Source organism: Ambystoma mexicanum, chromosome 6p (genome assembly GCF_040938575.1).
Source record: "Ambystoma mexicanum isolate Mex_15411 chromosome 6p, UKY_AmexF1_1, whole genome shotgun sequence".
Taxonomy (NCBI): domain Eukaryota; kingdom Metazoa; phylum Chordata; class Amphibia; order Caudata; family Ambystomatidae; genus Ambystoma; species Ambystoma mexicanum.
In genome coordinates this window covers 484,582,529-484,605,316 of record NC_090935.1, presented here as the reverse complement: position 1 = coordinate 484,605,316, position 22,788 = coordinate 484,582,529, and the positions used below count along the sequence as shown (strand labels likewise).

Sequence of the window (22,788 nt, the reverse complement as noted above, 5' to 3'; positions counted from 1 at the left end):
CCTGGCCTACAGATGGCATGCCTCATGCAAAGCCCTCTGCCGAAAGGGATGCTGGGAGATCACTGTCTCCCCACTCTGGAGGCTGGCCCAGGGAGGTGGCAGAAGGCCCCGTCTTGTCGGAAGGCCGGCCAGGCCCTGCAGCCTTTCCCAGGGCTGCAGGCCTGTCGCCCCTTCAGCCTCACCCTGGCCTTTGCGGGCTGCTAGCCTTGCCAAGCCCCCTCGGCCTGGGCCCGGCGAGGGCTCTGCCCGGCGAGGGGTCTGACCGCGTTTGGGAGCGTTCGGGAAGGCGTGAGGGGCTTGGGGCGCGATACCCTGCTCCCAAAGGCCTTAGGCCTGGTTTGCTCTATGCCCACATGAATTGATTTCTGCTTCTCTTTCCACCAGCAGGCACCCCGGACGACACTGACTATGCCAGAGAAGGAACGACTGCAAGCATGCGCAACAACACAGGGCCCTGCTGGCCTCTGACCCTGGGCGAAAGGGGCGACCGGAGGAGGAGGAGGAGGAGGAGGAGGAGGAGGAGGAGGAGGAGGAGGAGCAGAAGAAGAGCAGCAGAAAAAGAAAGGGGGATAGAAAAAAAAAAACAAAAGCCAAGCCGTACGGAGGAGGAGGAGGAGGAGGAGAAGAAGGAGCTGCAGCAGAAAAAGAAAGGGTCGAAAAAAATACAAATGCCAAGCAACAAAAGGCCTTCCCCCTCCCTTTTTGGGCCTGTACGATGGGTGGGCGGCCGGCTGCCATCACCAGATGCAAATCTCGCTGGAAACGGAGCATTGTGGGAAAGCCGTTCCGCACGATGCCACCCTGTGTCTCCAGTGCCACACAAGAGGGGCCAGCCGTGCTGTTCCTGAACCAACTCATACTTACCTGGCAGGGGAGACACCATGATAACAAATGCCAGGGAGATGGAAAAGTTCATCGCAGATTTTGGCCTTCAGGGGGTGGTGCCTGCATTGTGGAACCCAAGGACAATCCACAACCTGATCCGGTCCCAAGACACCACAGATCCCATTGAGGACCTGCCAGCGGCCACAGTTACCCAGGTGTGGGAAAATGTGGCATCAAACAAACTCCTGAATATTCACAAGGACATTGCCTGGCTGACGGTGAGGGGGGCACTATCTGTGCGAGCATTCATGAACAGACGGGGCCTCTGCCCACACAGGAGCTGCCCAAGGGGGTGCCCGGCAGAGGAAACAGCGTACCACCTCTTCTGGGCATGCCCCTTTGCAAGGAAACTGCGCAGGGCCCTGAACACTGAGTTGAGTGCTCACATCCCACCCCAAGACATTATACACCAGTCTGTGCTGTATGGACTCTTTGCACAGACCCACACACTAGAGGCAATACAGAACGGCTGGAGGATCCTCTGCTGCATGAAGGACATTCTCCTCTACGCAAGGAAACGCCTGGTCCTCAATGATGAGCTGCTGACAACCGAAGCCTGTTGCAGGATGGTCCACGGCCTGCTAAGAGACTACGAAATCAAGGACAGCCTGGAAGATGGGGGCCCTGAGTAAAACCCCCAGCCCAGGCAATCATCCAAAAATAAAATAAAGAAAAAGAGAACTCTTTGCCTACTCAGGCAAAATACGAACACTTTGTAAACCACAGACTCTGAACAGAAAATATATATGTACCCACCCAAATGCCCAAAGTAAAATTGAAACCACCCCTTCTGCTTTGAGGGGGGAATGTAATTGCCACAAAAGTCTTCTTATTGAATTGAATTTATTACCCTTGTATCATCTTTAAGCACTTAATAAAGATATTTTTACAAAAAAAAAAAAAAGGTGGTTCTCCCAGGGTGAGGCTCATCCATTGCACACCGGATGTGCTGACCCCTGCGATGTCCCCAAATGCGGGATACTCGACTGCATAATTTCTGGTAGTGGGGGACTGCGTTCGCGCTTTCCCCTGATCTTTGGTTTCAAAAAATAGAACAAAAAAAAATGACTTGTCGGCCTGCTGGTTGCTGTTGCTGCTCCAGGCCTGGCTGTCCTGCACTATGGAGCCCTGGCCTACAGATGGCATGCCTCATGCAAAGCCCTCTGCCGAAAGGGATGCTGGGAGATCACTGTCTCCCCACTCTGGAGGCTGGCCCAGGGAGGTGGCAGAAGGCCCCGTCTTGTCGGAAGGCCGGCCAGGCCCTGCAGCCTTTCCCAGGGCTGCAGGCCTGTCGCCCCTTCAGCCTCACCCTGGCCTTTGCGGGCTGCTAGCCTTGCCAAGCCCCCTCGGCCTGGGCCCGGCGAGGGCTCTGCCCGGCGAGGGGTCTGACCGCGTTTGGGAGCGTTCGGGAAGGCGTGAGGGGCTTGGGGCGCGATACCCTGCTCCCAAAGGCCTTAGGCCTGGTTTGCTCTATGCCCACATGAATTGATTTCTGCTTCTCTTTCCACCAGCAGGCACCCCGGACGACACTGACTATGCCAGAGAAGGAACGACTGCAAGCATGCGCAACAACACAGGGCCCTGCTGGCCTCTGACCCTGGGCGAAAGGGGCGACCGGAGGAGGAGGAGGAGGAGGAGGAGGAGGAGGAGGAGGAGGAGCAGAAGAAGAGCAGCAGAAAAAGAAAGGGGGATAGAAAAAAAAAAACAAAAGCCAAGCCGTACGGAGGAGGAGGAGGAGGAGGAGAAGAAGGAGCTGCAGCAGAAAAAGAAAGGGTCGAAAAAAATACAAATGCCAAGCAACAAAAGGCCTTCCCCCTCCCTTTTTGGGCCTGTACGATGGGTGGGCGGCCGGCGGCCATCACCAGATGCAAATCTCGCTGGAAACGGAGCATTGTGGGAAAGCCGTTCCGCACGATGCCACCCTGTGTCTCCAGTGCCACACAAGAGGGGCCAGCCGTGCTGTTCCTGAACCAACTCATACTTACCTGGCAGGGGAGACACCATGATCACTAAGGTGGTTCTCCCAGGGTGAGGCTCATCCATTGCACACCGGATGTGCTGACCCCTGCGATGTCCCCAAATGCGGGATACTCGACTGCATAATTTCTGGTAGTGGGGGACTGCGTTCGCGCTTTCCCCTGATCTTTGGTTTCAAAAAATAGAACAAAAAAAAATGACTTGTCGGCCTGCTGGTTGCTGTTGCTGCTCCAGGCCTGGCTGTCCTGCACTATGGAGCCCTGGCCTACAGATGGCATGCCTCATGCAAAGCCCTCTGCCGAAAGGGATGCTGGGAGATCACTGTCTCCCCACTCTGGAGGCTGGCCCAGGGAGGTGGCAGAAGGCCCCGTCTTGTCGGAAGGCCGGCCAGGCCCTGCAGCCTTTCCCAGGGCTGCAGGCCTGTCGCCCCTTCAGCCTCACCCTGGCCTTTGCGGGCTGCTAGCCTTGCCAAGCCCCCTCGGCCTGGGCCCGGCGAGGGCTCTGCCCGGCGAGGGGTCTGACCGCGTTTGGGAGCGTTCGGGAAGGCGTGAGGGGCTTGGGGCGCGATACCCTGCTCCCAAAGGCCTTAGGCCTGGTTTGCTCTATGCCCACATGAATTGATTTCTGCTTCTCTTTCCACCAGCAGGCACCCCGGACGACACTGACTATGCCAGAGAAGGAACGACTGCAAGCATGCGCAACAACACAGGGCCCTGCTGGCCTCTGACCCTGGGCGAAAGGGGGGACCGGAGGAGGAGGAGGAGGAGGAGCAGAAGAAGAGCAGCAGAAAAAGAAAGGGGGATAGAAAAAAAAAAACAAAAGCCAAGCCGTACGGAGGAGGAGGAGGAGGAGGAGAAGAAGGAGCTGCAGCAGAAAAAGAAAGGGTCGAAAAAAATACAAATGCCAAGCAACAAAAGGCCTTCCCCCTCCCTTTTTGGGCCTGTACGATGGGTGGGCGGCCGGCTGCCATCACCAGATGCAAATCTCGCTGGAAACGGAGCATTGTGGGAAAGCCGTTCCGCACGATGCCACCCTGTGTCTCCAGTGCCACACAAGAGGGGCCAGCCGTGCTGTTCCTGAACCAACTCATACTTACCTGGCAGGGGAGACACCATGATAACAAATGCCAGGGAGATGGAAAAGTTCATCGCAGATTTTGGCCTTCAGGGGGTGGTGCCTGCATTGTGGAACCCAAGGACAATCCACAACCTGATCCGGTCCCAAGACACCACAGATCCCATTGAGGACCTGCCAGCGGCCACAGTTACCCAGGTGTGGGAAAATGTGGCATCAAACAAACTCCTGAATATTCACAAGGACATTGCCTGGCTGACGGTGAGGGGGGCACTATCTGTGCGAGCATTCATGAACAGACGGGGCCTCTGCCCACACAGGAGCTGCCCAAGGGGGTGCCCGGCAGAGGAAACAGCGTACCACCTCTTCTGGGCATGCCCCTTTGCAAGGAAACTGCGCAGGGCCCTGAACACTGAGTTGAGTGCTCACATCCCACCCCAAGACATTATACACCAGTCTGTGCTGTATGGACTCTTTGCACAGACCCACACACTAGAGGCAATACAGAACGGCTGGAGGATCCTCTGCTGCATGAAGGACATTCTCCTCTACGCAAGGAAACGCCTGGTCCTCAATGATGAGCTGCTGACAACCGAAGCCTGTTGCAGGATGGTCCACGGCCTGCTAAGAGACTACGAAATCAAGGACAGCCTGGAAGATGGGGGCCCTGAGTAAAACCCCCAGCCCAGGCAATCATCCAAAAATAAAATAAAGAAAAAGAGAACTCTTTGCCTACTCAGGCAAAATACGAACACTTTGTAAACCACAGACTCTGAACAGAAAATATATATGTACCCACCCAAATGCCCAAAGTAAAATTGAAACCACCCCTTCTGCTTTGAGGGGGGAATGTAATTGCCACAAAAGTCTTCTTATTGAATTGAATTTATTACCCTTGTATCATCTTTAAGCACTTAATAAAGATATTTTTACAAAAAAAAAAAAAAGGTGGTTCTCCCAGGGTGAGGCTCATCCATTGCACACCGGATGTGCTGACCCCTGCGATGTCCCCAAATGCGGGATACTCGACTGCATAATTTCTGGTAGTGGGGGACTGCGTTCGCGCTTTCCCCTGATCTTTGGTTTCAAAAAATAGAACAAAAAAAAATGACTTGTCGGCCTGCTGGTTGCTGTTGCTGCTCCAGGCCTGGCTGTCCTGCACTATGGAGCCCTGGCCTACAGATGGCATGCCTCATGCAAAGCCCTCTGCCGAAAGGGATGCTGGGAGATCACTGTCTCCCCACTCTGGAGGCTGGCCCAGGGAGGTGGCAGAAGGCCCCGTCTTGTCGGAAGGCCGGCCAGGCCCTGCAGCCTTTCCCAGGGCTGCAGGCCTGTCGCCCCTTCAGCCTCACCCTGGCCTTTGCGGGCTGCTAGCCTTGCCAAGCCCCCTCGGCCTGGGCCCGGCGAGGGCTCTGCCCGGCGAGGGGTCTGACCGCGTTTGGGAGCGTTCGGGAAGGCGTGAGGGGCTTGGGGCGCGATACCCTGCTCCCAAAGGCCTTAGGCCTGGTTTGCTCTATGCCCACATGAATTGATTTCTGCTTCTCTTTCCACCAGCAGGCACCCCGGACGACACTGACTATGCCAGAGAAGGAACGACTGCAAGCATGCGCAACAACACAGGGCCCTGCTGGCCTCTGACCCTGGGCGAAAGGGGCGACCGGAGGAGGAGGAGGAGGAGGAGGAGGAGGAGGAGGAGCAGAAGAAGAGCAGCAGAAAAAGAAAGGGGGATAGAAAAAAAAAAACAAAAGCCAAGCCGTACGGAGGAGGAGGAGGAGGAGGAGAAGAAGGAGCTGCAGCAGAAAAAGAAAGGGTCGAAAAAAATACAAATGCCAAGCAACAAAAGGCCTTCCCCCTCCCTTTTTGGGCCTGTACGATGGGTGGGCGGCCGGCTGCCATCACCAGATGCAAATCTCGCTGGAAACGGAGCATTGTGGGAAAGCCGTTCCGCACGATGCCACCCTGTGTCTCCAGTGCCACACAAGAGGGGCCAGCCGTGCTGTTCCTGAACCAACTCATACTTACCTGGCAGGGGAGACACCATGATCACTAAGGTGGTTCTCCCAGGGTGAGGCTCATCCATTGCACACCGGATGTGCTGACCCCTGCTATGTCCCCAAATGCAGGATACTCGACTGCATAATTTCTGGTAGTGGGGGACTGCGTTCGCGCTTTCCCCTGATCTTTGGTTTCAAAAAATAGAACAAAAAAAAATGACTTGTCGGCCTGCTGGTTGCTGTTGCTGCTCCAGGCCTGGCTGTCCTGCACTATGGAGCCCTGGCCTACAGATGGCATGCCTCATGCAAAGCCCTCTGCCGAAAGGGATGCTGGGAGATCACTGTCTCCCCACTCCGGAGGCTGGCCCAGGGAGGTGGCAGAAGGCCCCGTCTTGTCGGAAGGCCGGCCAGGCCCTGCAGCCTTTCCCAGGGCTGCAGGCCTGTCGCCCCTTCAGCCTCACCCTGGCCTTTGCGGGCTGCTAGCCTTGCCAAGCCCCCTCGGCCTGGGCCTGGCGAGGGCTCTGCCCGGCGAGGGGTCTGACCGCGTTTGGGAGCGTTCGGGAAGGCGTGAGGGGCTTGGGGCGCGATACCCTGCTCCCAAAGGCCTTAGGCCTGGTTTGCTCTATGCCCACATGAATTGATTTCTGCTTCTCTTTCCACCAGCAGGCACCCCGGACGACACTGACTATGCCAGAGAAGGAACGACTGCAAGCATGCGCAACAACACAGGGCCCTGCTGGCCTCTGACCCTGGGCGAAAGGGGGGACCGGAGGAGGAGGAGGAGGAGGAGCAGAAGAAGAGCAGCAGAAAAAGAAAGGGGGATAGAAAAAAAAAAACAAAAGCCAAGCCGTACGGAGGAGGAGGAGGAGGAGGAGAAGAAGGAGCTGCAGCAGAAAAAGAAAGGGTCGAAAAAAATACAAATGCCAAGCAACAAAAGGCCTTCCCCCTCCCTTTTTGGGCCTGTACGATGGGTGGGCGGCCGGCTGCCATCACCAGATGCAAATCTCGCTGGAAACGGAGCATTGTGGGAAAGCCGTTCCGCACGATGCCACCCTGTGTCTCCAGTGCCACACAAGAGGGGCCAGCCGTGCTGTTCCTGAACCAACTCATACTTACCTGGCAGGGGAGACACCATGATCACATGGTTCTTTCTTGGCCTGCATTCCCTAAGGAGCTGCAATTAGCTGATGAGCTAAAAAAAACGGCACTTTTAAGTGCTTTTGGAGCGTTCGTTTTTGCCGCGAATTTCGGGACCTGCGACGGGAGAAACAGAAGAAGGACTACCGCGACGTCGAGATGGCTGGACAACTGACCCCCGGGATGAAGAACACCATCCGGATGAAGAGGAAACCAGATGCGGACGGCAGCATACCCCAGCTGAGCAGGGAGACCTTCTCCAGGCTGATGCTCACAGGCCTGGGCTTTGCCCCCTCCGAGGTCTGGTGTCTGCAGGTGTTCCCAGCATCAGGGACATACCTGGTCACCATGGCCTCAGGGGAAAGCTGCCGCCGCTACTGGACCATGTGCTGGAGCAGAAGAGAGGAGAAGCCCTTTGCAGACTTCTCTATGGAATGCCAGCAGCAGATGGGAGTGAAGAAGATGACCGTGCACATTTACAACCCCCACGTGCATGTGCAGGATGTCACCACCTTCCTCCGCAGGCACTGCACACTGCTGAAAGACCCCGTGAGGTCTTTAGACAGCAATGGAATCTGGGATGGAAAGTGGCACGTCACGGCCAAGCTGCCGGAAGACCCGGGAGCAACGGACGGGACCCGCCACCCCCCATCCAGCTTCGCCATTGGCAGGGACGCTGGATACCTGTATTACGCTGGGCAGCCGAGGCTCTGCAACAGGTGTGGCAAGCCGGGCCACACGGGCAGGGACTGCGCCGCCCTAACATGCAGGAACTGTAAGCAAGAGGGACACACAGCCAAGGACTGCACGATGGAGGTAGCTTGCAACCTCTGCGGGCAGGAAGGCCACCGCTTTAGGGACTGCCCCAGCAGGGCCAGATCCTACGCAGAGGCAACAGCCCCCCATGAGAAGAGGCGCCACAGGAGGCACCTCCTACTGCGGCCCAAAGGAAGGACAAAAAAGAGGGCAAACCTAAGGTGACCAAGCCGGCCGCCACACCAGAGGAAGCCCAGGACCGTGAAACAGACCCCGCACTCAGCACCATACCAGAGACCAGCGAGACACAACAGCTGGTTCTCCAGCCCAACGCTGAGGACGCAGAGGGGGGTCCTTGGACCAAAGTGGATTCAAACAGCAGAAAGAGGAGGCTAAAGGAGTCCTCCGACACTATGCAGGGGGCGCCCAAAAAACCCCTCAGCACCAGCAACAGCTTCGACCCACTGGGGGTTGAGGCAGAGCAAGAGGAAATGGAGATGAGAGGGGACCAAGTCACTCTGGTCCTGCAGGAAATGAGGTTCATGGCCGATCAAATGGCCTCATCCCCCCTCCCGCAGGAGGCAGAAGAAGAAGCAGAGGACATGGAGAGCGAGGTCGAAGAACAAATTGGAGGAACCCAGGCAAGGATGACAACAGCCCAGCCGGGCGCCGAGGCAGAGAGCACCAAAGCAATGCAGACAGGCGGAGCAGCACCAGAACAGCACCACACAGCAACCGCAGAGGGTCCGGTCCTGGAGCCGCAGCGAGAGGGTGGACAGCCTGGTATGTAGCTCTGCCCTGTGAGTAAAACCAATATGCCATGAACTGAATTTTATTAGTTTAAGCTAAACCTTTAAACATTATTATGTCTATTTCATTATTTTCCATAAATGTGAGAAGCGTTAAGGACAAGAGCAGATGCGCTAGCACCCTGAGTTTTTTGGCTAGCCAGAATAGTGATGTTTATTTTCTATCGGAATGTGCCATCCCTTATTCCCAGTCCTACAGACACCTGGAGGACCAGTGGACTCTAGGCCCCTCATATTGGTCAGGGGGGAACAGCACTAGGGCTACAGGTGTAGCCATCTTAGTCAGAGGGAAGCGTTTCACGGCCGACTCCGTCACCGAGCTTGAATGCGGCAGAGCTCTTGTCGTTGACGGCTCGTGGGCGGGGGAGCCGGTGAGGCTCATGGCTGTGTACGCCCCCTCAGATGTAGATGAGCGGATGGAAATTCTCCAGCGCCTGAGGCCACTGCTGGTCACCACCAGAACAATATTGATGGGTGGGGATTTTAATTGTGTCTTGAAAGAGGGAGGACGCATAGGTCTGAGGGCGGGTTCTGGGTGGATGGATGCCGCAGCAAAGCTCCTGGCGGAGATGGTGCACGAGGCATCCTTGAAAGATGTAATAGGGTCAATGGGGCCTAACGGCAGGAACTTCTCCTGGAGCTCCCCAGATGGCTCCCTGCACTCTAGGATAGACTTTGTCTTCACCTCCCAAACAGTGAGGGGGGGACAGAGTACTATGATACCTGTCCACTTCTCTGACCATCGAGCTATCCACTTCCAGGGTGAACTGACGGGCAAGTTCCTAGCAGGACCGGGAGCCTGGAAGTTGAACAGCTCCCTGCTGAGAGAAGAGAGACTGGAAGCCGACCTAAGGGAGATGTACAGGTCATGGCAGGAAATGAAGGATGGCTTCCAGTCGACAGGGGAGTGGTGGGAATGGGTCAAGGGAAAGGTCCAAGATTTTTTTAAGAATGCGGGGAGGAGGAAAGCTCAGGGGAGGAAGAGGGAGTGTAAAAAACTGCAGCGAGAGCTACAGGAGCTGCACGACCTCCAACTCAAGGGATGGGACGTAAGGGTTCCCCTGGAGGAAGTCAAGAAAGGGCTGAGCCAGCACTTTCGGGATGAGTCCAGGGGCATCATCTTCCGGTCCAAAGTGGAGAACCTGGAAAAGGGGGAGAAATGCAACTCCTTCTTCTTCAGGAAAGTCTACGCTGCGCACACCCCTCTGGTTGAACTGCGCGACAAGGAGGGAAAACTCTGTAACTCAAGGGATGGCATAATGAAGGTGGCGACTGACTTTTATGGGGACCTCTATGCGGAGAAGAGGTCAGTGGGACACCAGGCAGAAAAGTTTCTGTCGGGTATCCCAAGAACGGTCTCCCCAGCAGCGCAAGCCGCACTGAATGCTCCCCTCACACTGCAGGAGCTGCACCTTGCGACCAAATCTTTCAAGACAGGCAAAACACCGGGAAGTGACGGTCTCCCAGCCGAATTTTACGTCACTATGTGGGACATAGTAGGACCAGACCTACTCGAGGTGTACAAAGAGATGGTCGCAGGTGGTAGCATGCCTCAGTCTATGAGAGAAAGTATCATCACGCTCTTGTACAAACGGAAGGGAGAGAAGTGTGACCTCAAGAACTGGAGGCCCATCTCTCTCCTAAACGTGGACTACAAGATTCTGGCAAAGACAATGGCGACTAGACTCAGGGGTGCTATCGGTGAGATTGTCCACCCCGACCAGACCTGTGGGGTCCCTGGACGTAGGGTCGCTGACAGCCTCGCCCTGATCAGGGACACAATCCAGTATGTCACGGACCGCAAGGTTCGGGCAGCGCTGGTGTGCCTTGACCAGGAGAAGGCCTTCGACCGCGTCTCCCATGAATTCATGGACAGGGTACTCAGAGGGTTTGGGCTGGGGGAATTCTTCTGCAGTTATGTTAGAGTAATGTATAAAGACATATTCAGTTCAGTCATGGTGAATGGTTGGAAAACAGACCCCTTTCCAGTAAAGTCTGGGGTTAGGCAGGGCTGTCCTCTCTCGCCCCCTCTGTTTGTTTGCATTATAGAGCTCTTGGCGGAGTACATCCGGAATAACCCAGACATCAGAGGCATCCCGGCACCAGGAGACGCGAGAAGAGAGGTGAAGTGTTCTCTCTACATGGATGATGTCACCCTCTTCTGTGCAGACAGTCCATCGGTGTCAGAGCTTCTGAGGACCTGCGAAGACTTTGGCCAGGCATCGGGCGCAAAGATAAATGCAGCAAAATCCCAAACCATGCTGTTTGGACACTGGGATAGCAACCAGGAGCCCCTTCCCTTCCCAATCGAGAAGGATTTCATCAAGATCCTTGGGGTCTGGTATGGGAAGGAGGGGGCAGCGCTGAAAAGCTGGAAGGAACGCCTGGCCAAGGTCAAACAGAAACTGGGTCTCTGGAGTCTCCGCAAACTGAGCATGGAAGGGAAGGCTCTGGTGCTGAGAAATGATGCGCTGCCTGTCCTGCAGTTTGTGGCCCAAGCGTGGCCCCTCCAAGCCAGAGAAGCGCGGACCATCAACGCCATGGTCTTCCACTTTGTCTGGGGCTCAAAGATGGACAGAGTTAAGAGATCATCCATGTACAAGGAACCGCGCAAAGGAGGGAAAGGAATCCCGGACCTCCCTACAAGACTGCGGGCCTGCTTCGCCTGCACCTGCGTCAGGATTTCCCTGGGCAACGCCAACAAGACCCACTCAGCCTACCTCCTTTTCCGCTTCTTCCTCACACCAACATGGAGGAGGCTAGGCTGGGACAAGTGGGAAAACAGGGCCCCGTACAACTGGACGCTCCCTTGGTACTACAGGGAGATGGAAAAGTTCATCGCAGATTTTGGCCTTCAGGGGGTGGTGCCTGCATTGTGGAACCCAAGGACAATCCACAACCTGATCCGGTCCCAAGACACCACAGATCCCATTGAGGACTTGCCAGCGGCCACAGTTACCCAGGTGTGGGAAAATGTGGCATCAAACAAACTCCTGAATATTCACAAGGACATCGCCTGGCTGACGGTGAGGGGGGCACTATCTGTGCGAGCATTCATGAACAGACGGGGCCTCTGCCCACACAGGAGCTGCCCAAGGGGGTGCCCGGCAGAGGAAACAGCGTACCACCTCTTCTGGGCATGCCCCTTTGCAAGGAAACTGCGCAGGGCCCTGAACACTGAGTTGAGTGCTCACATCCCGCCCCAAGACATTATACACCAGTCTGTGCTGTATGGACTCTTTGCACAGACCCACACAGTAGAGGCAATACAGAACGGCTGGAGGATCCTCTGCTGCATGAAGGACATTCTCCTCTACGCAAGGAAACGCCTGGTCCTCAATGATGAACTGCTGACAACCGAAGCCTGCCGCAGGATGGTCCACAGCCTGCTAAGAGACTATGAAATCAAGGACAGCCTGGAAGATGGGGGCCCTGAGTAAAACCCCCAGCCCAGACAATCATCCAAAAATAAAATAAAGAAAAAGGGAACTCCTTGCCTACTCAGGCAAAACACGAACACTTTGTAAACCACAGACTCTGAACAGAAAATATATATGTACCCACCCAAAATGCCCAAAGTAAAATTGAAACTACCCCTTCTGCTTTGAGGGGGGAATGTAATTGCCACACAAGTCTTCTTATTGAATTGAATTTATTACCCTTGTATCATCTTTAAGCACTTAATAAAGATATTTTTACAAAAAAAAAAAAAAGGTGGTTCTCCCAGGGTGAGGCTCATCCATTGCACACCGGATGTGCTGACCCCTGCTATGTCCCCAAATGCAGGATACTCGACTGCATAATTTCTGGTAGTGGGGGACTGCGTTCGCGCTTTCCCCTGATCTTTGGTTTCAAAAAATAGAACAAAAAAAAATGACTTGTCGGCCTGCTGGTTGCTGTTGCTGCTCCAGGCCTGGCTGTCCTGCACTATGGAGCCCTGGCCTACAGATGGCATGCCTCATGCAAAGCCCTCTGCCGAAAGGGATGCTGGGAGATCACTGTCTCCCCACTCCGGAGGCTGGCCCAGGGAGGTGGCAGAAGGCCCCGTCTTGTCGGAAGGCCGGCCAGGCCCTGCAGCCTTTCCCAGGGCTGCAGGCCTGTCGCCCCTTCAGCCTCACCCTGGCCTTTGCGGGCTGCTAGCCTTGCCAAGCCCCCTCGGCCTGGGCCTGGCGAGGGCTCTGCCCGGCGAGGGGTCTGACCGCGTTTGGGAGCGTTCGGGAAGGCGTGAGGGGCTTGGGGCGCGATACCCTGCTCCCAAAGGCCTTAGGCCTGGTTTGCTCTATGCCCACATGAATTGATTTCTGCTTCTCTTTCCACCAGCAGGCACCCCGGACGACACTGACTATGCCAGAGAAGGAACGACTGCAAGCATGCGCAACAACACAGGGCCCTGCTGGCCTCTGACCCTGGGCGAAAGGGGGGACCGGAGGAGGAGGAGAAGCAGAAGAAGAGCAGCAGAAAAAGAAAGGGGGATAGAAAAAAAAAAACAAAAGCCAAGCCGTACGGAGGAGGAGGAGGAGGAGGAGAAGAAGGAGCTGCAGCAGAAAAAGAAAGGGTCGAAAAAAATACAAATGCCAAGCAACAAAAGGCCTTCCCCCTCCCTTTTTGGGCCTGTACGATGGGTGGGCGGCCGGCTGCCATCACCAGATGCAAATCTCGCTGGAAACGGAGCATTGTGGGAAAGCCGTTCCGCACGATGCCACCCTGTGTCTCCAGTGCCACACAAGAGGGGCCAGCCGTGCTGTTCCTGAACCAACTCATACTTACCTGGCAGGGGAGACACCATGATCACATGGTTCTTTCTTGGCCTGCATTCCCTAAGGCATAGCTCTCAACCTTTCATGGCCCTTTGGCGGGTGAAAACACCCGATTTTACTTTTGGCGGTTGAGAGCCCATTGATTCCTATGGGTGTGTAGGGGGCTTGGTGGGTGAGAGAGCTGCCTAAGTGGCGGGTGACACCCGCCAAAAGCGTGTGAGTTGAGAGGTATGCCTAAGGAGCTGCAATTAGCTGATGAGCTAAAAAAAACGGCACTTTTAAGTGCTTTTGGAGCGTTCGTTTTTGCCGCGAATTTCGGGACCTGCGACGGGAGAAACAGAAGAAGGACTACCGCGACGTCGAGATGGCTGGACAACTGACCCCCGGGATGAAGAACACCATCCGGATGAAGAGGAAACCAGATGCGGACGGCAGCATTCCCCAGCTGAGCAGGGAGATCTTCTCCAGGCTGATGCTCACAGGCCTGGGCTTTGCCCCCTCCGAGGTCTGGTGTCTGCAGGTGTTCCCAGCATCAGGGACATACCTGGTCACCATGGCCTCAGGGGAAAGCTGCCGCCGCTACTGGACCATGTGCTGGAGCAGAAGAGAGGAGAAGCCCTTTGCAGACTTCTCTATGGAATGCCAGCAGCAGATGGGAGTGAAGAAGATGACCGTGCACATTTACAACCCCCACGTGCATGTGCAGGATGTCACCACCTTCCTCCGCAGGCACTGCACACTGCTGAAAGACCCCGTGAGGTCTTTAGACAGCAATGGAATCTGGGATGGAAAGTGGCACGTCACGGCCAAGCTGCCGGAAGACCCGGGAGCAACGGCCGGGACCCGCCACCCCCCATCCAGCTTCGCCATTGGCAGGGACGCTGGATACCTGTATTACGCTGGGCAGCCGAGGCTCTGCCACAGGTGTGGCAAGCCGGGCCACACGGGCAGGGACTGCGCCGCCCTAACATGCAGGAACTGTAAGCAAGAGGGACACACAGCCAAGGACTGCACGATGGAGGTAGCTTGCAACCTCTGCGGGCAGGAAGGCCACCGCTTTAGGGACTGCCCCAGCAGGGCCAGATCCTACGCAGAGGCAACAGCCCCCCATGAGAAGAGGCGCCACAGGAGGCACCTCCTACTGCGGCCCAAAGGAAGGACAAAAAAGAGGGCAAACCTAAGGTGACCAAGCCGGCCGCCACACCAGAGGAAGCCCAGGACCGTGAAACAGACCCCGCACTCAGCACCAAACCAGAGACCAGCGAGACACAACAGCTGGTTCTCCAGCCCAACGCTGAGGACGCAGAGGGGGGTCCTTGGACCAAAGTGGATTCAAACAGCAGAAAGAGGAGGCTAAAGGAGTCCTCCGACACCATGCAGGGGGCGCCCAAAAAACCCCTCAGCACCAGCAACAGCTTCGACCCACTGGGGGTTGAGGCAGAGCAAGAGGAAATGGAGATGAGAGGGGACCAAGTCACTCTGGTCCTGCAGGAAATGAGGTTCATGGCCGATCAAATGGCCTCATCCCCCCTCCCGCAGGAGGCAGAAGAAGCAGCAGAGGACATGGAGAGCGAGGTCGAAGAACAAATTGGAGGAACCCAGGCAAGGATGACAACAGCCCAGCCGGGCGCCGAGGCAGAGAGCACCGAAGCAATGCAGACAGGCGGAGCAGCACCAGAACAGCACCACACAGCAACCGCAGAGGGTCCGGTCCTGGAGCCGCAGCGAGAGGGTGGACAGCCTGGTATGTAGCTCTGCCCTGTGAGTAAAACCAATATGCCATGAACTGAATTTTATTAGTTTAAGCTAAACCTTTAAACATTATTATGGCTATTTCATTATTTTCCATAAATGTGAGAAGCGTTAAGGACAAGAGCAGATGCGCTAGCACCCTGAGTTTTTTGGCTAGCCAGAATAGTGATGTTTATTTTCTATCGGAATGTGCCATCCCTTATTCCCAGTCCTACAGACACCTGGAGGACCAGTGGACTCTAGGCCCCTCATATTGGTCAGGGGGGAACAGCACTAGGGCTACAGGTGTAGCCATCTTAGTCAGAGGGAAGCGTTTCACGGCCGACTCCGTCACCGAGCTTGAATGCGGCAGAGCTCTTGTCGTTGACGGCTCGTGGGCGGGGGAGCCGGTGAGGCTCATGGCTGTGTACGCCCCCTCAGATGTAGCTGAGCGGATGGAAATTCTCCAGCGCCTGAGGCCACTGCTGGTCACCACCAGAACAATATTGATGGGTGGGGATTTTAATTGTGTCTTGGAAGAGGGAGGACGCATAGGTCTGAGGGCGGGTTCTGGGTGGATGGATGCCGCAGCAAAGCTCCTGGCGGAGATGGTGCACGAGGCATCCTTGAAAGATGTAATAGGGTCAATGGGGCCTAACGGCAGGAACTTCTCCTGGAGCTCCCCAGATGGCTCCCTGCACTCTAGGATAGACTTTGTCTTCACCTCCCAAACAGTGAGGGGGGGGACAGAGTACTATGATACCTGTCCACTTCTCTGACCATCGAGCTATCCACTTCCAGGGTGAACTGACGGGCAAGTTCCTAGCAGGACCGGGAGCCTGGAAGTTGAACAGCTCCCTGCTGAGAGAAGAGAGACTGGAAGCCGACCTAAGGGAGATGTACAGGTCATGGCAGGAAATGAAGGATGGCTTCCAGTCGACAGGGGAGTGGTGGGAATGGGTCAAGGGAAAGGTCCAAGATTTTTTTAAGAATGCGGGGAGGAGGAAAGCTCAGGGGAGGAAGAGGGAGTGTAAAAAACTGCAGCGAGAGCTACAGGAGCTGCACGACCTCCAACTCAAGGGATGGGACGTAAGGGTTCCCCTGGAGGAAGTCAAGAAAGGGCTGAGCCAGCACTTTCGGGATGAGTCCAGGGGCATCATCTTCCGGTCCAAAGTGGAGAACCTGGAAAAGGGGGAGAAATGCAACTCCTTCTTCAGGAAAGTCTACGCTGCGCACACCCCTCTGGTTGAACTGCGCGACAAGGAGGGAAAACTCTGTAACTCAAGGGATGGCATAATGAAGGTGGCGACCGACTTTTATGGGGACCTCTATGCGGAGAAGAGGTCAGTGGGACACCAGGCAGAAAAGTTTCTGTCGGGTATCCCAAGAACGGTCTCCCCAGCAGCGCAAGCCGCACTGAATGCTCCCTTCACACTGCAGGAGCTGCACCTTGCGACCAAATCTTTCAAGACAGGCAAAACACCGGGAAGTGACGGTCTCCCAGCCGAATTTTACGTCACTATGTGGGACATAGTAGGACCAGACCTACTCGAGGTGTACAAAGAGATGGTCGCAGGTGGTAGCATGCCTCAGTCTATGAGAGAAAGTATCATCACGCTCTTGTACAAACGGAAGGGAGAGAAGTGTGACCTCAAGAACTGGAGGCCCATCTCTCTCCTAAACGTGGACTACAAGATTCTGGCAAAGACAATGGCGACTAGACTCAGGGGTGCTATCGGTGAGATTGTCCACCCCGACCAGACCTGTGGGGTCCCTGGACGTAGGGTCGCTGACAGCCTCGCCCTGATCAGGGACACAATCCAGTATGTCACGGACCGCAAGGTTCGGGCAGCGCTGGTGTGCCTTGACCAGGAGAAGGCCTTCGACCGCGTCTCCCATGAATTCATGGACAGGGTACTCAGAGGGTTTGGGCTGGGGGAATTCTTCTGCAGTTATGTTAGAGTAATGTATAAAGACATATTCAGTTCAGTCATGGTGAATGGTTGGAAAACATACCCCTTTCCAGTAAAGTCTGGGGTTAGGCAGGGCTGTCCTCTCTCGCCCCCTCTGTTTGTTTGCATTATAGAGCTCTTGGCGGAGTACATCCGGAATAACCCAGACATCAGAGGCATCCCGGCACCAGGAGACGCGAGAAGAGAGGTGAAGTGTTCTCTCTACATGGATGATGTCACCCTCTTCTGTGCAGACAGTCAATCGGTGTCAGAGCTTCTGAGGACCTGCGAAGACTTTGGCCAGGCATCGGGCGCAAAGATAAATGCAGCAAAATCCCAAACCATGCTGTTTGGACACTGGGATAGCAACCAGGAGCCCCTTCCCTTCCCAATCGAGAAGGATTTCATCAAGATCCTTGGGGTCTGGTATGGGAAGGAGGGGGCAGCGCTGAAAAGCTGGAAGGAACGCCTGGCCAAGGTCAAACAGAAACTGGGTCTCTGGAGTCTCCGCAAACTGAGCATGGAAGGGAAGGCTCTGGTGCTGAGAAATGATGCGCTGCCTGTCCTGCAGTATGTGGCCCAAGCGTGGCCCCTCCAAGCCAGAGAAGCGCGGGCCATCAACGCCATGGTCTTCCACTTTGTCTGGGGCTCAAAGATGGACAGAGTTAAGAGATCATCCATGTACAAGGAACCGCGCAAAGGAGGGAAAGGAATCCCGGACCTCCCTACAAGACTGCGGGCCTGCTTCGCCTGCACCTGCGTCAGGATTTCCCTGGGCAACGCCAACAAGACCCACTCAGCCTACCTCCTTTTCCGCTTCTTCCTCACACCAACATGGAGGAGGCTAGGCTGGGACAAGTGGGAAAACAGGGCCCCGTACAACTGGACGCTCCCTTGGTACTACAGGGAGATGGAAAAGTTCATCGCAGATTTTGGCCTTCAGGGGGTGGTGCCTGCATTGTGGAACCCAAGGACAATCCACAACCTGATCCGGTCCCAAGACACCACAGATCCCATTGAGGACTTGCCAGCGGCCACAGTTACCCAGGTGTGGGAAAATGTGGCATCAAACAAACTCCTGAATATTCACAAGGACATCGCCTGGCTGACAGTGAGGGGGGCACTATCTGTGCGAGCATTCATGAACAGACGGGGCCTCTGCCCACACAGGAGCTGCCCAAGGGGGTGCCCGGCAGAGGAAACAGCGTACCACCTCTTCTGGGCATGCCCCTTTGCAAGGAAACTGCGCAGGGCCCTGAACACTGAGTTGAGTGCTCACATCCCGCCCCAAGACATTATACACCAGTCTGTGCTGTATGGACTCTTTGCACAGACCCACACAGTAGAGGCAATACAGAACGGCTGGAGGATCCTCTGCTGCATGAAGGACATTCTCCTCTACGCAAGGAAACGCCTGGTCCTCAATGATGAACTGCTGACAACCGAAGCCTGCCGCAGGATGGTCCACAGCCTGCTAAGAGACTATGAAATCAAGGACAGCCTGGAAGATGGGGGCCCTGAGTAAAACCCCCAGCCCAGACAATCATCCAAAAATAAAATAAAGAAAAAGGGAACTCCTTGCCTACTCAGGCAAAACACGAACACTTTGTAAACCACAGACTCTGAACAGAAAATATATATGTACCCACCCAAAATGCCCAAAGTAAAATTGAAACTACCCCTTCTGCTTTGAGGGGGGAATGTAATTGCCACACAAGTCTTCTTATTGAATTGAATTTATTACCCTTGTAGCATCTTTAAGCACTTAATAAAGATATTTAAAAAAAAAAAAAGGTGGTTCTCCCAGGGTGAGGCTCATCCATTGCACACCGGATGTGCTGACCCCTGCGATGTCCCCAAATGCGGGATACTCGACTGCATAATTTCTGGTAGTGGGGGACTGCGTTCGCGCTTTCCCCTGATCTTTGGTTTCAAAAAATAGAACAAAAAAAAATGACTTGTCGGGCTGCTGGTTGCTGTTGCTGCTCCAGGCCTGGCTGTCCTGCACTATGGAGCCCTGGCCTACAGATGGCATGCCTCATGCAAAGCCCTCTGCCGAAAGGGATGCTGGGAGATCACTGTCTCCCCACTCTGGAGGCTGGCCCAGGGAGGTGGCAGAAGGCCCCGTCTTGTCGGAAGGCCGGCCAGGCCCTGCAGCCTTTCCCAGGGCTGCAGGCCTGTCGCCCCTTCAGCCTCACCCTGGCCTTTGCGGGCTGCTAGCCTTGCCAAGCCCCCTCGGCCTGGGCCCGGCGAGGGGTCTGACCGCGTTTGGGAGCGTTCGGGAAGGCGTGAGGGGCTTGGGGCGCGATACCCTGCTCCCAAAGGCCTTAGGCCTGGTTTGCTCTATGCCCACATGAATTGATTTCTGCTTCTCTTTCCACCAGCAGGCACCCCGGACGACACTGACTATGCCAGAGAAGGAACGACTGCAAGCATGCGCAACAACACAGGGCCCTGCTGGCCTCTGACCCTGGGCGAAAGGGGGGACCGGAGGAGGAGGAGGAGGAGGAGGAGGAGGAGCAGAAAAAGAAAGGGGGATAGAAAAAAAAAAACAAAAGCCAAGCCGTACGGAGGAGGAGGAGGAGGAGAAGAAGGAGCTGCAGCAGAAAAAGAAAGGGTTGAAAAAAATACAAATGCCAAGCAACAAAAGGCCTTCCCCTCCCTTTTTGGGCCTGTACGATGGGTGGGCGGCCGGCTGCCATCACCAGATGCAAATCTCGCTGGAAACGGAGCATTGTGGGAAAGCCGTTCCGCACGATGCCACCCTGTGTCTCCAGTGCCACACAAGAGGGGCCAGCCGTGCTGTTCCTGAACCAACTCATACTTACCTGGCAGGGGAGACACCATGATCACATGGTTCTTTCTTGGCCTGCATTCCCTAAGCAGCTGCAACTAGCTGATGAGCTAAAAAAACGGCACTTTTAAGTGCTTTTGGAGCGTTCGTTTTTGCCGCGAATTTCGGGACCTGCGACGGGAGAAACAGAAGAAGGACTACCGCGACGTCGAGATGGCTGGACAACTGACCCCCGGGATGAAGAACACCATCCGGATGAAAAGGAAACCAGATGCAGACGGCAGCATACCCCAGCTGAGCAGGGAGACCTTCTCCAGGCTGATGCTCACAGGCCTGGGCTTTGCCCCCTCCGAGGTCTGGTGTCTGCAGGTGTTCCCAGCGTCAGGGACATACCTGGTCACCATGGCCTCAGGGGACAGCTGCCGCTGCTACTGGACCATGTGCTGGAGCAGAAGAGAGGAGAAGCCCTTTGCAGACTTCTCTATGGAATGCCAGCAGCAGATGGGAGTGAAGAGGATGACGGTGCACATTTACAACCCCCACGTGCATGTGCAGGATGTCACCACCTTCCTCCGCAGGCACTGCACACTGCTGAAAGACCCCGTGAGGTCTTTAGACAGCAATGGAATCTGGGATGGAAAGTGGCACGTCACGGCCAAGCTGCCGGAAGACCCGGGAGCAACGGACGGGACCCGCCACCCCACATCCAGCTTCGCCATTGGCAGGGACGCTGGATACCTGTATTACGCTGGGCAGCCCAGGCTTTGCAACAGGTGTGGCAAGCCGGGCCACACGGGCAGGGACTGCGCCGCCCTAACATGCAGGAACTGCAAACAAGAGGGACACACAGCCAAGGACTGCACGATGGAGGTAGCTTGCAACCTATGCGGGCAGGAAGGCCACCGCTTTAGGGACTGCCCCAGCAGGGCCAGATCCTATGCAGAGGCAACAGCCCCCCAGCGAGAAGAGGCGCCACAGGAGGCACCTCCTACTGCGGCCCAAAGGAAGGACAAAAAAGAGAGCAAACCTAAGGTGACCAAGCCGGCCGCCATACCAGAGGAGGCCCAGGACCGTGAAGCAGACCCCGCACTCAGCACCAAACCAGAGACCAGCGAGACACACCAGCTGGTTCTCCAGCCCAACGCTGAGGACGCAGAGGGGGGGTCCTTGGACCAAAGTGGATTCAAACAGCAGAAAGAGGAGGCTAAAGGAGTCCTCCGACACCATGCAGGGGGCGCCCAAAAAACCCCTCAGCACCAGCAACAGCTTCGACCCACTGGGGGTTGGGGCAGAGCAAGAGGAAATGGAGATGAGAGGAGACCAAGTCACTCTGGTCCTGCAGGAAATGAGGTTCATGGCCGATCAAATGGCCTCATCCCCCCTCCCGCAGGAGGAAGAAGAAGAAGCAGAGGACATGGAGAGCGAGGTCGAAGAACAAAATGGAGGCACCCAGGTAAGGATGACCACAGCCCAGCCGGGCGCCGAGGCAGAGAGCACCGAAGCAATGCAGACAGGCGGAGCAGCACCAGAACAGCACCACACAGCAACCGCGGAGGGTCCGGTCCTGGAGCCGCAGCGAGAGGGTGGACAGCCTGGTATGTAGCTCTGCCCTGTGAGTAAAACCAATATGCCATGAACTGAATTTTATTAGTTTAAGCTAAACCTTTAAACATTATTATGGCTATTTCATTATTTTCCATAAATGTGAGAAGCGTTAAGGACAAGAGCAGATGTGCTAGCACCCTGAGTTTTTTGGCTAGCCAGAATAGTGATGTTTATTTTCTATCGGAATGTGCCATCCCTTATTCCCAGTCCTACAGACACCTGGAGGACCAATGGACTCTAGGCCCCTCATATTGGTCGGGGGGGGAACAGCACTAGGGCTACAGGTGTAGCCATCTTAGTCAGAGGGAAGCGTTTCACGGCCGACTCCGTCACCGAGCTTGAATGCGGCAGAGCTCTTCTCGTTGATGGCTCGTGGGCAGGGGAGCCGGTGAGGCTCATGGCTGTGTACGCCCCCTCGGATGTAGATGAGCGGATGGAAATTCTCCAACGCCCGAGGCCACTGCTGGTCACCACCAGAACAATATTGATGGGTGGGGATTTTAACTGTATCTTGGAAGAGGGAGGACGCATAGGTCTGAGGGCGGGTTCTGGGTGGATGGATGCCGCAGCAAAGCTCCTGGCGGAGATGGTGCACGAGGCATCCTTGAAAGATGTAATAGGGTCAATGGGGCCTAATGGCAGGAACTTCTCCTGGAGCTCCCCAGATGGCTCTCTGCACTCTAGGATAGACTTTGTCTTCACCTCCCAAACAGTGAGGGGGGGACAGAGTACTATGATAACTGTCCACTTCTCTGACCATCGAGCTATCCACTTCCAGGGTGAACTGACGGGCAAGTTCCTAGCAGGACCGGGAGCCTGGAAGTTGAACAGCTCCCTGCTGAGAGAAGAGAGACTGGAGGCCGACCTAAGGGAGATGTACAGGTCATGGCAGGAAATGAAGGATGGCTTCCAGTCGACAGGGGAGTGGTGGGAATGGGTCAAGGGAAAGGTCCAAGACTTTTTTAAGAATGCGGGGAGGAGGAAAGCTCAGGGGAGGAAGAGGGAGTGTAAAAAACTGCAGCGAGAGCTGCAGGAGCTGCACGACCTCCAACTCAAGGGATGGGACGTAAGGGTTCCCCTGGAGGAAGTCAAGAAAGGGCTGAGCCAGCACTTTCGGGATGCGTCCAGGGGCATCATCTTCCGTTCCAAAGTGGAGAACCTGGAAAAGGGGGAGAAATGCAACTCCTTCTTCTTCAGGAAAGTCTACGCTGTGCACACCCCTCTGGTTTAACTGCGTGACAAGGAGGGAAAACTCTGTAACTCAAGGGATGGCATAATGAAGGTGGCGACTGACTTTTATGGGCACCTCTATGCGGA

The 22,788-nt window shown here is 55.5% G+C and overlaps 2 non-coding genes and 4 pseudogenes across 2 annotated transcripts; all 6 read left to right on the top strand.

The window, feature by feature from the left end:
• The first annotated feature begins 1,779 nt into the window (after positions 1 to 1,779).
• LOC138512750 (U1 spliceosomal RNA) lies at positions 1,780 to 1,917 on the top strand (annotated as a pseudogene).
• Positions 1,918 to 2,862: 945 nt separating this feature from the next.
• LOC138512177 (U1 spliceosomal RNA) lies at positions 2,863 to 3,026 on the top strand. The gene has a single exon (XR_011281038.1). It is a non-coding gene; the product is annotated as a U1 spliceosomal RNA (small nuclear RNA).
• Positions 3,027 to 4,873: 1,847 nt separating this feature from the next.
• Positions 4,874 to 5,011, top strand: LOC138512749 (U1 spliceosomal RNA; annotated as a pseudogene).
• A 939-nt stretch (positions 5,012 to 5,950) lies between these two features.
• On the top strand, positions 5,951 to 6,114 carry LOC138512710 (U1 spliceosomal RNA). The gene has a single exon (XR_011281494.1). It is a non-coding gene; the product is annotated as a U1 spliceosomal RNA (small nuclear RNA).
• Positions 6,115 to 12,335: 6,221 nt separating this feature from the next.
• LOC138512779 (U1 spliceosomal RNA) lies at positions 12,336 to 12,473 on the top strand (annotated as a pseudogene).
• Positions 12,474 to 18,855: 6,382 nt separating this feature from the next.
• On the top strand, positions 18,856 to 18,993 carry LOC138512769 (U1 spliceosomal RNA; annotated as a pseudogene).
• Positions 18,994 to 22,788: the final 3,795 nt, after the last annotated feature.